This window comes from Arachis ipaensis, chromosome B3, assembly GCF_059453495.1.
Source record: "Arachis ipaensis isolate K30076 ecotype BB chromosome B3, ASM5945349v1, whole genome shotgun sequence".
Classification (NCBI taxonomy): Eukaryota; Viridiplantae; Streptophyta; class Magnoliopsida; order Fabales; family Fabaceae; genus Arachis; species Arachis ipaensis.
The window spans coordinates 88,743,825-88,756,881 of record NC_142438.1 but is presented as its reverse complement, the minus strand read 5'-3'; the positions used below and the strand labels follow the sequence as shown (position 1 = coordinate 88,756,881).

At 37.6% G+C, this 13,057-nt stretch overlaps 1 non-coding gene across 1 annotated transcript; it reads right to left on the bottom strand.

The window, feature by feature from the left end:
• Positions 1-11,952: 11,952 nt before the first annotated feature.
• Positions 11,953-12,060, bottom strand: LOC148571501 (small nucleolar RNA R71). The gene has a single exon (XR_015907788.1). It is a non-coding gene; the product is annotated as a small nucleolar RNA R71 (small nucleolar RNA).
• Positions 12,061-13,057: the final 997 nt, after the last annotated feature.

Sequence of the window (13,057 nt, the reverse complement as noted above, 5' to 3'; positions counted from 1 at the left end):
GACAGAGAACAAAGTATATCACAATCACATAATCAATCTTGTAAAACCCGGTCAAATCATAATTAATTAAATAATAAATTAAATAGAAACAAATATGGTTATAAAATCTAGCAATCAGAATTTGATACTTTAAATATGATATTTGGACTCAGTGGATTTTTCTGAGTCAGAAAACATAGTTTTCTGCGTAAAAACGCGCACTGAAATTTTGACCGGTAGTACCAGCTGAGATCTGTCTGGTACTGTAGCTGAAAAAATTAATTATAAGTGAATAAGGCCAAGAAATTAGGAGTTATAATTAGGAAAGATAAAAATATTTAAAAAGCAATTTAAAACTTTAATCTTAAAGGTTTTGGCCCAAAATTGGGCCAACGGACTAAAATAAGTGAACCGGGCCCAAGTAGGCCCAAGACCCAACATATATAAACATTAGTTATGAGTATTTCAACTCATTTAACCTAGAAAAATGAGAGAGGGGCACAGCTATGGAGAAGGGAGGAAGAAGAGAGAAAATCCTATCTCCATCAAACTTCAAATCACCATTACTTTTGATCCGAAACTCCGATTGGCGAGCCATTTGCGACCACGCGTCGCTCTTCTCATCCTCTACAATTCTATCTAAGTTTTGTGGTGAGTATTTCATTCATCTTTGCCCAGTTTTCAAAATTCTCCACTATTACGCATTTTTGGATAGTTAGTGTTAAAATCTTGTGATTTTGGTTGTTTAGGGATATTCTAACATGGATTCTAAGTAGGTTCTATCCCTATTTCATATGGGCTGAGGTAAAAAGTACTCAAACCCTTGTGATTTATCAATTTCATGAACCCTAGGTTAATGTATATATGTGAAATTGGTTATGTTAGAGTATTGGATGATTTTGGTGCACAATGGGAAGATTCAACTTGCTTGTGGAGCCTTGGTGAGGCTTGGAGCTAAGAGTTAGTGGAGACTCTCAAGAAGAAGCTCAATTATTTTGGCTACAAGAGGTACAGTTTAAGTTTCATTTAAGTACCGTGTGGTGTGATGAGAATTCCTAGGCTAGATGGCCCTAGGATAAGTTTGGATTGTGCAAATGGTTGGTATTAATATGCATAGTTGATATGTAATGTGAATTAATGATTGGGTTGAGAATTGTGTGAATTTGTATGTTTGGTGTGTTGAGAATTTGATGAATTGGATAATGAATATTGGTTTGTGAAATAGGTAATTAAATTGTGAATTTGGGCTGGAGGCCGTGGATTTTAGGCCAGAGGCCGGAAAGAGGTAAGGAAGGTAAGTTGATGTGTGTATTGTGTGATGATATAAGAGATTGGATGGATTTTAGATATTGAATGTGTGAATAATTGGTTTGATTATTGAATAAAAGAGTTTGAAGAATTTGATAGTTCTGGGTAAAATTGTGTAGATGAGGTAGGTTTGGTTTTAGTTAAGTGTAATTATGTGAATGTGGTTGGGACGTGGTTATTTGGATGATTGGAAATGAATTTAGCTTGTGAACATTGGAAAAATTGGTGATTTCTAGTTTTGGATAAAAACTAATTTTGACCAACTTTGGCAGTTCGTAACTCAGCCCACGGAGTTTGGAATTCTTCAAAATTGGATTCTTATGAAAGTTTATTCAACAATCTTTCCAACGGTTTAGAAATGGTTGAAAAAGAAATTTTGTAGAAGAAGTTATGTGTGTTGGAAGTTTGGGGTTTGAAAATGTAATTCTGCAGCTTTGTAACTTAGTAAAAATTTTGAAAAATTGTGCTTCCATGCGCACGGCGTAAGACTCGATTTTTAATCACCCACGCGTGCGCCTAGTTGATGCGTACGCGTTGCTGCACGGATGCGAATACCTCATAGAAAATCCAGATATTTGTGCGGGTATTGTGCTGGTTTTGTGCGAGACGCACAAAACGCACCCACGCGTACGCATGGTTGACGCGCACGCGTCACACTACTTTTCTGACTCCCACGCATGCGCATGGGTGACGCTCACGCGTCACTCTACTTTTCAGCCTTCCACGCGTGAGCGTGGGCGACGCGCACGCGTGACCCTGTTTCCAGCAAAGGTTGATTTTTGAGTCTTTAAAGCCGAATTTCAGACTTTTAACCCTCTATTCTCATCCTCTAAGTCTTAAATCTTTATTGTATGCCTAGTGATGAAAGGAAGCTAGGATATGTGGTAACTTGTGGATGAATTAAAGTGAGAATCAATGATGAATGATGAGTAATGATGATTGTATGAGTTACTGAAGGTGATGATAGAAGTGCGGTGTATGCTGTGAGCCGAAGAGCTGTATTTAATAATGATTATTGGCTGGTTATGGGTTATGTTATGAGCCAGATAGCTATGATAAATATTGATTTATGGCTGAAAATGAAAATATGGTTTTGAATGATTGTTTTATCTTGAACTCTCTTTCTCGAAAGTGCGACCCCAGAGAAACGAAGAAAGTGAGGATCCCCTTCCCTGTCCTCCTAGTATTGTAAAATTGCCTCAGCGAGATGGTGGGAGGTTAAGATCCCCTCCTTGGTTCCTCCTGGGCATATGAGATTGTACCTCCTGGGTAGATCCAAAGGTTGTGGTTGCGCCCCACTTGCTCCAGGTTGGTTAGTATAGAGGCTTCCCGAGTGGACGCAAGGGTTGTGGTTCGTCCCACTTACTCCGGGTTAGAGGTTGTGACGCCTGGGTAGTAGTGGCAGTAGTGGTGATTCCACTTACTCCAAGTTGAGCTTTTGAACACCTGCTTGGGTAGATGCAGTGGCATTGATCCACTTGCTCCAGGATGTGGTGAGACATACCTGCCTGGGTAGATGCAATGGAGTGATTCCACTTGCTCCGAGTTTGGTTTTGAGACTCCTGGGGTAGATGTAGTGGTTAGCCCCCACTTGCTCCCAGTCGAGTATGATTTGAGATTTTTGAAATTATCTGAGTTTCGGATTTCCTTGGGTAGATGCAGTGGGTTGGCTCTACTTGCTCCAAGTTGAGATCCAAGATTCTGTTGACCCTATGTCATAAGTGTGGCCGGACACTGTGAAAGTTCCAGATGAGCTCACCCCCGTGAATAAACACCAGTGTAGGTGTTGTGTGATTATGATTATGATTGTGAATAACTTGAGTTGGGGATGCACGGCAGAGGAACAGTCCAATGGTTAGCTACCAGGACTTGTTGGGTTGGCTTTATAACTGACAGATGAGACTCATCAGCCATAGGGCAGGCATACATCATTTGCATATGTTTGAATTGTTTGGGTTTGCCTATTTGTTTTGGATTGCTATATCATATATGCTATGTTACCTGATTATGTGCTACTTATTCTACCTGTACTTTAATTGTGTATTACTTGCCTGTATTGCTTGTGTTTGTACAACTGAGAGGTCCCTCATGCTGGTATCGGTGGACGCTGAGGGCTATTCTTGATGAGATGAGTTGATGATGTAATTAAATAACGATGATGATTATTGAATGAGGTAATTGAGCTTCCTGGGTAGACGCAGTGAAGTGATTTCACTTGCTCCAGGTGAGGATATGAGGTAACGATATAGAACTGCTGAAACAGAATGGCTGGGGATGGTTTCGTTTATAATTTTGATTGTGAATCGTCAGAGAGTTAGAAAGTTGGGAAGCATGAGGAATATGAACCAGATTTAGCATTCCCTTATGACAGTTGCCTATTCATGGATTAACGAGAACCTAGGATGGATATTTGGTGAAAAGAAGTTTAGGATGCTTAGTGGGTTTTTATTACAATGCATTGTATTTATTTGGCACTTTTACCGTACTGGGAACCCATGGGTCGGGGGTTCTCATTCCATATATATCTCTTGTTTTTCAGATACAGGTCCAGGTGCTCAGAAATGAGTTGTGGTTCATCCAAGAGTTGGCGAAGATCTTTATATTCTCTACTTTATATTTTGCTTAGAATCTCTCCACCTTTATTTGAAAAAGCTTATGTTATGTATTGAACACTTTTGAACTTGCCTATAGAGGCTCTTATGTTTCTTTTGGGAGAGATTAGAAGGTACTATTGTCAACTACTTTCATACTGTACCCTAGCCGGCCTAAACTTCGCGGGTTGCGACTAGTGGCTATTTACTTATGTTATATATCTATATATCGTCCTTCTCTTACTCTCCTTTATGACTTTATTTGTATATCATTTTTGACTTCACGCTTTATCTTTTAGTTGCCGATGCGTGAGTGATACGTCTTCGCGATTTTATTTTTACTCCTTTTCAGACTTCTCGATTAATACTCCTTTCAATTTTACTTATAACTATATATTAAAAAAATCCACCCTGAGAGTCGTACCACCTTATTATCATTGATTTATGACTCGAGCATAAGGATTTGAATATTAGGGTGTTACAAATCTCATCATCCAGCCTCAATATCACAAGTTCATAAAGTTCAATAAAATTTCATTTTTACCAATTTCATAAACCTCCAATTTTCCAAAACATACACTTTCCAATTTCATTCAAATAAACTAAAACTCAACCATTCCAACATTAATCATTTCCAAACCTCACTCAACCCTCAGCCCAATAATTCTTCCATATTTAACCAAATCTCGATTCAATGATTCAATTCATAACCAACATTCCATATCACAATTTCAAATCAAGCATTCAAGTTCATCAATCACCATATATATACATGATGCAATTGCATCTTTGCTATATTAGCTAGTTAGTTTAAGCAGTTTTAGCTTAGTTTCATTCATTTTCTTTGAAATAAACAAGCACTTTGATGAATTTTACCTTCATGCATTAAAACACCAAGAACTAGGTAAATGTTGGCCAAATTCATGCAAATAATTCAAGAAGCTTATAAATGCATTAGTATGAATGAATCTCTTGAAATTGGTTGCATAGAATGGCAATACATTGAGGTAATTTCTTTGGTTAATGATAGGTGATGAAGCAAGAAGGCATTGGAGCAAAGAAGGAAGCTATTTGCACGTTGCCAACTTGAAGGATCATTGGCGTATTCAGTGGCAACGCAGCAAACTTGGAGCTAGGAGGCAGCCACAAGCACATTGCCAACTTGAAGGATCATTGGCGTGTTCAGTGGCAATGCAGCAAACTTGAAGCTAAGAGGAAGAGGCTAGCACGTTGCCAACTTAGAGTTGCAAGGGCGTGTTCATTGGCAACGCCAGCAACTTAGGCAACCTTGGGGGGCAACTCACGTTGCCAACGTGATAAGAGGAAAGCGTGTCCAGCAACAACACTTGTGACAGAGATTTTGGGCCGAGGGAAGGAGGCAATTCACGTTGCCAACGTGCTGGGAGGAAGGCGTGTTTGCCAATAACGCCGGCGACCCTGGCAGCCTGACCTTGCCCTCTTCCATGGAGTATATCTTGAGTTGTAGAGCCTCAAATGATGCACTCTCAATGGCATTAGAAAGTAGACATTCAGAGCTTTCCAACCATATATCATAGTATGGAGTTGACATCCGTTTGAAGCTTCAAAAGCTGGACTCAATTAGAGCTTCAGAATCTGAAGGCGTTGGCAACTTGGAAGAACAAAGGCGTGTTCACCAAAAACGCCTGCGATTTTGGCACGCTGACCTTACCCTCTTCAATGGGGGCATAACTTGAGTTACAGAGATCCAATTGAGGTGCTTCCAGTTGCGTTAAAAAGCTGACATTCAGAGCTTTCCAACCATGTATAATTGTTTATAGTGGAGTACAAAATTGAAGCTCAAACTATAGGCAACTTTAAGCTCCAAAAACAAGCACAAGAATTGAATCCAAGGAGCAGGAAGCACGTTGGCAACTTGGAAACCAAGTTGGCAACGCCCTTGTAAGAAGCTCCAACCCTGGGAAACTTACATGCACGTAGCTAACTTGCAATTTCATAGGCGTGTTTGCCAGCAACGTGCTCAATGGGCTAGAATTGATGTGAACAAGCTCTCTGTTTTCTCTGTTTTCCTTAAAGGCCAGCAACTCCACTCATGAGCTAGCTAATCCAACAAGAACAAAGCCCAATGTGCTAACCCAACAAGCATGATTGAGGGCCTTTCAAAGAGCTTAAGGACCAGTATAAATAGGAGAATGTTTTTACTTAGGAGGAACTTTTGACACATTTTACTTTTACACTACACTTTTACTTTTATTTTTTTTACTGCATTTTGGAGAACAAACCGGTCTTCTATTTTGTTTTTTCTTGTAGCTTTGAATTTCAGTTTTAAGAATTCTTCTTCTTCATTCTTCTCTTCTCTACACTTAGTTGAATTTCCATTTTGCAATTGTAGTTGTAATTGGAGCAATGATTCACTAAACCCCATTTTCACTAGGGGGAAGAGCTCTGTTTATTTAAATGAATTAATAGCTTTTTTTTTCTTCTCAATTCAAGTGGGTTTCTCTAAGAGGAAACTCTTGTTCTTCACAGATCCAATCACTACCGAGAGGGAGGTTGGATCTATTTGAATTTTGTGATGAACTTGAGAAAGGATTCATAGAATTTAGTTTAGAGTTCATCCTTTCATAATTCTCTTGATTTATATACTTTGGGTTGGTATGCGAGATATAACCACCCTTGGTTGAGATCCTGAGAATTGTGTGGCATGAAGGATTAGCTATTGAGCTTCATCTCTTCTCATGAACAATTAGATCACAAGAGTGGCAATTGATTGTGTTGAGAGAAATTGAGCCACCAAGAGATTGGGCTCAATTATTCACAATCCGCCATGGATCTATCCCCATGATTGAGAAGGAATTGATCATCACCAATTCATGAGAATTTACACCTCTGATCCTTAGTGATCTCTACCATCAATTCTCATTTCCTTTGTTCTTTAGTTATTTTGAATGCCCACTACCCAATTCCCTTTTACATTCAAGCAATTTCACATTCCTGCTATTTAAATTCAGCTTTCTATTACTTGCGCTCTACTTTCTTGCAATTTACTCTTGATGTCATTTAAGTTTCTTGCCATTTAAGTTTCAGTTATTTACTTTCAGTCAGTTGATTTGCTTTCCTTACTTTAGTTCTTTTAATTACTTGTCATTACATTTTCTGCAATTACATTCAAGAATTAAATTCTCATGAAAACAAAACAATGTTTGCCTAACTAAGCTACCATTTAACCAAAGTTGCTTAAGCTACCAATCTCTGTGGGATCGACCTCACTCTTGTGAGTTTTATTACTTGATATGACCCGGTATACTTGCCGGTTACGTGTGAAATCTTAATTTTCACGTATCAATACACATATCAAAATCACACTTCAAATCATGCTCACCCACAAGAGCCTCAATCTTACCAACATTTGAGTATATCAACCCATACTACTTATAACCTTACATGCTCATTAACAAATAGCAACATTCACAACCAATTAATCTTCCATAACTCATCATCATAAATGATTTACTTCAACAATATATATATATATCCACATATTCTTGTTATCTTGTATCGTATCTAACTCGGCATGCTCCGTTATGAATTTACCATTCATGAGCTATAACTCGGCATTTGCCCGTTATGGACTCACCGTTCATGAGCTATAAACTCGGCATAGTCCGTTATAAGCTCATCTCTTCATGAGTCATAAGACAGTCAAATATAACCGACAATGCAACGGTATGAAAGTAGAAATACGTTATCTCCACTCTTCATGAACGACTTTAAATGACAAAAGCGTAACAGACCGATGGCCGACCATATATAAAGCAAGGTAAAGTGTTCTTTTTCGGTAGATTTCGAATAAAATAATATACTGACTTAAGCTTTGGAGTGCCTTTGCAGGTTGATGAGCGGATAATTTATACGCTTTTTGACATTGTTTTTAGTATGTTTTTAGTAGGATCTAGTTACTTTTAGGGATGTTTTCATTAGTTTTTATGTTAAATTCATATTTCTAGACTTTACTATGAGATTGTGTGTTTTTCTATGATTTCAGGTATTTTCTGGCTGAAATTGAGGGATTTGAGCAGAAATCAGATTCAGAGGTTGAAGAAGGACTGCTGATGCTGTTGGATTCTGACCTTCCTGCACTCAAAGTAGATTTTCTGGAGCTACAGAACTTGAAATGGCGCGCTTCCAATTGCATTGGAAAGTAGACATCCAGGGCTTTCCAGCAATATATAATAGTCCATACTTTGGCAGAGAATAGACAACGTAAACTGGCATTCAACGCCAGCTTTCTACCCAAATCTGGCGTCCAGCGCCAGAAAAGGAGCCAAAACCAGAGTTGAACGCCCAAACTGGCACAAAAGCTGGCGTTCAACTCCACAAATGGCCTCTGCATGTGCAACACTCAGGCTCAGCCCAAACATACACCAAGTGGGCCCAGGAAGTGGATTTATGCATCAATTACTTACTCATGTAAACCCTAGTGACTAGTTTATTATAAATAGGACCTTTTACTAGTCTTTTTGACATCTTTGGTCTTAGTCTTAATCCATTGTTCATCTTAGGAGACTATTGATCACGCTTTAGGGGGCTGGCCATCTCGGCCATGCCTGGACCTTCACTTATGTATTTTCATACGGTAGAGTTTCTACACTCCATAGATTAAGGTGTGGAGCTCTGGTGTTCCTCAAAGATTAATGCAAAGTACTACTGTTTTCTATTCAATTCATCTTATTTCACTTCTAAGATATCCATTCACACCCAAGAACGTGATGAAGGTGATGATTATGTGTGACGCTCATCACCATTCTCCATTATGAACGCGTGCCTGACAAACACTTCCGTTCTACATGAAATAAGCTAGAATGAATATCTCTTAGATCTCCTAACCAGAATCTTCGTGGCGTAAGCTAGAATGATAGCGGCATTCAAGAGAATCCGGAAGGTCTAAACCTTGTCTGTGGTATTCCGAGTAGGATTCAATGATTGAATGACTGTGACGAGCTCCGAACTCGCGATTGCAGGGCGTTAGTGACAGACGCAAAAGGATAGTAAATCCTATTCCAGCATGATCGAGAACCAACAGATGAATAGCCGTGCCGTGACAGGTGCGTGGGCATATTATTCACTGAAAGGATAAGATGAAGCCATTGGCAAGGGTGATGCCTCCAGACGATTAGCCGTGCCGTGACAGGGCATTGGATCATTTTCCCGAGAGATGACCAAAAGTAGCCATTGACAGTGGTGATGTATCACATAAAGCCAGCCATGGAAAGGAGTGAGACTGATTGGATGAAGATAGCAGGAAAGCAGAGGTTCAGAGGAACGAAAAGCATCTCCATTCGCTTATCTGAAATTCCTACCAATGATTTACATAAGTATCTCTATCCCTATTTTATTATATAGTATTCGAAAACACCATTATCACTTTATATCTGCCTGACTGAGATTTACAAGGTGACCATAGCTTGCTTCATACCAACAATCTCTGTGGGATTCGACCTTTACTCACGTAAGGTATTACTTGGATGACCCAGTGCACTTGCTGGTTAGTTGTATCGAAGTTGTGACATATTATGAATGTGTAATCACGATTACGCGTACCAAGTTGCTCACGTGCCAGGAATAGTTTGAGCCTGGACATCACAATTTCGTGCACCATGTTTTTTGCGCCATTGTCGGGAATTGTTCGAGTTTGGACAACTGACGGTTCATCTTGTTGCTCAGATTAGGTAATTTTCTTTTTGTTTTATTTTCAAAAAAATTTTTCAAAAACTCTTTCAAAAAAAATTTTTCTTTTGTTTTCGAAAAAAAATATATAATAAATATAATAATAATAAAAAAAATTATTCTATGGCTTCGGAATTTTTAAGAATGAATTCTAGTGTTTCATGAAGCATGTTGAAGCTTGGCTGGCTGTAAAGCCATGTCTCAATTCTTATACTCAAGAGAAGAGCTTCTTTATCTTTCTTAGCCAATTGGCTGTTGAATGTAAGGAATGTCAGGCGTGTCATGTCTGAGTTACATACTAAAGCTTGGCTGGCTATTAAGCCATGCCTGACCCTTTGATTGGAGCTTTAGAGCATAAGATTCTTGGAATTCATATTAAAAATTTTGAATCCTTATTTTTCTTTTTTCTAAATAATTTTCGAAAAATATAAAATAAAAATCCAAAAAAATTAGAAAATCATAAAAATCAAAAATATTTTTGTGTTTCTTGTTTGAGTCTTGAGTCATATCATAAGTTTGGTGTCATTTGCATATGCATCTTGCATTTTTCGAAAATTTCATGCATTCATGGTGTTCTTCATGATCTTCAAGTTGTTCTTGGTAAGTCTTCTTGTTTGATCTTGATGATTTTTTGTTTTGTGTCTTTTCATGTTTATCATATGCATTTTTGAATTCTTAGTGCATAAGCATTAAAGAATTCTAAGTTTGGTGTCTTGCATGTTTTCTTTGCATTAAAAATTTTTCAAAAATATGTTCTTGATGTTCATCATGATCTTCATAGTGTTCTTGGTGTTCATCTTGACATTCATAGCATTCTTGCATGCATTCATTGTTTTGATCTAAAAATTTCATGTATTGCATAATTTTCATATTTTTCATAAAAATTTCAAAAATAAAAAAAAATATCTTTCCCTTTTTCTCTCATCAAATTCGAAAATTTGAGTTGACTTTTTCAAAAATTTTTAAAATCTAGTTGTTTCTTATGAGTCAAATCAAATTTTCAATTTGAAAATCTTATCTTTTTCAAAATCTTTTTCAAAAATCAAATCTTTTTCAAAAATTTTTAGTTATTTTCGAAAATTCCAAAAATGTTTTTCAAAAATGTTTTTCTTATTTTTATACCAAATTTTCGAAAATAACAATAACAATTAATGTTTTGATTCAAAATTTGAAGTTTGTTACTTGCTTGTTAAGAAAGATTCAAACTTTAAGTTCTAGAATCATATCTTGTGATTTCTTGTGAATCAAGTCATTAATTGAGATTTTTAAAATCAAATCTTTTTCAAAACTAATTTCAATCATATCTTTTCAAAAATATCTTCTTATCTTTTTCAAAAATTTGATTTCAAAATATCTTCTCTAACTTCCTAACTTCTTATCTTTTCAAAATTTGTTTCAACTAACTAACTAACTTTTTGTTTGTTTCTTAACTTTTTCAAAACTACCTAACTAACTCTCTCTCTCTAATTTTCGAAAATATCTTCCCTCTTTTTCAAAAATTTCTTTTTAATTAACTAATTATTCTTATTTTTATTTTTAATTTTAAAAATTTTTCGAAAAAAAAATGCTAACAATTTTCAAAAACCATTTTCGAAAATCACTAACTCTTTTTCAAAATAATTTTCGAAAATTATCCCTCCCCTATCTTATTCTATTTATTCATTCATATCCTAACATCTCATCTCACATTCTCTAGCCTCCTCACAGTGTGTTTCTTTCTTTACATCACATTCTTTGTCTCCCTCTTTTCTTCCACTCACAAAAGGATCCCTATACTGTGGTATAAAGGATCTCTATTATTATTATTATTTTTCTGTGCCTTCTTCTTTGTCATATGAGCAGGAGCAAGGATAAGAACATTCTTGTGGAAGCAGATCCAGAACCTGAAAGGACTCTGAAGAGAAAATTAAGAGAAGCTAAATTACAACAATCTAGAGAAAACCTTTCAGAATTTTTCGAACAGGAAGAGGAGATGGCAGCCGAAAATAATAATAATGTAAGGAAGATACTTGGTGACTTTACTGCACCTAATTCCAATTTACATGGAAGAAGCATCTCCATTCCTGCCATTGGAGCAAACAACTTTGAGCTGAAACCTCAATTAGTTTCTCTGATGCAGCAGAGCTGCAAGTTTCATGGACTTCCATCTGAAGATCCTTTTCAGTTCTTAACTGAATTCTTGCAGATATGTGATACTGTTAAGACTAATGGAGTAGATCCTGAAGTCTACAGGCTCATGCTTTTTTCTTTTGCTGTAAGAGACAGAGCTAGATTATGGTTGGATTCTCAACCCAAAGACAGCCTGAACTCTTGGGATAAGCTGGTCACGGCTTTCTTAGCCAAGTACTTTCCTCCTCAAAAGCTAAGCAAGCTTAGAGCTGATGTTCAAACCTTCAGACAGAAAGAAGGTGAATCCTTCTATGAAGCTTGGGAAAGATACAAACAGTTGACCAAAAAGTGTCCTTCTGACATGCTTTCAGAATGGACCATCCTGGATATATTCTATGATGGTTTATCTGAGCTATCAAAGATGTCACTGAACACTTCTGCAGGTGGATCCATTCACCTAAAGAAAACGCCTGCAGAAGCTCAAGAACTCATTGACATGGTTGCTAATAACCAGTTCATGTACACTTCTGAAAGGAATCCTGTGAATAATGGGACGCCTATGAAGAAGGGAGTTCTTGAAGTTGACACTCTGAATGCCATATTGGCTCAGAATAAAATATTGACTCAGCAAGTCAATATGATCTCTCAGAGTCTGCATGGAATACAAGCTGCATCCAACAGTACTCAAGAGGCATCTTCTGAAGAAGAAGCCTATGATCCTGAGAACCCTGCAATAGCAGAGGTAAATTACTTAGGTGAACCTTATGGAAACACCTATAACTCAACATGGAGAAATCATCCAAATTTCTCATGGAAGGATCAAAAGCCCCAACAAGGCTTTAATAATGGTGGAAGAAACAGGTTTAGCAATAGCAAGCCTTTTCCATCATCAACTCAGCAACAGACAGAGAACTCTGAACAAAATGCTTCTAATTTAGCAAATCTAGTCTTTGATCTATCTAAGGCCACTGTAAGTTTCATGAATGAAACAAGGTCTTCCATTAGAAATCTGGAAGCACAAGTGGGCCAGCTGAGTAAAAGGATCACTGAAATCCCTCCTAGTACTCTCCCAAGCAATACAGAAGAGAACCCAAAAGGAGAGTGCAAGGCCATTGACATAAGCACCATGGCCGAACCTGTGAGGAGAGGAGAGGACGTGAATCCCAAGGAGGAAGACCTCCTGGGACGTCCAGTGGTCAATAAGGTGCTTCCCTCTGAGGAACCAAAGGACTCTGGGGCTCATCTAGAGACCATAGAGATCCCATTAAACCTCCTTATGCCCTTCATGAGCTCTGATGAGTATTCCTCTTCTGAAGAGAATGAGGATGTTACTGAAGAGCAAACTGCCAAGTTTCTTGGTGTAA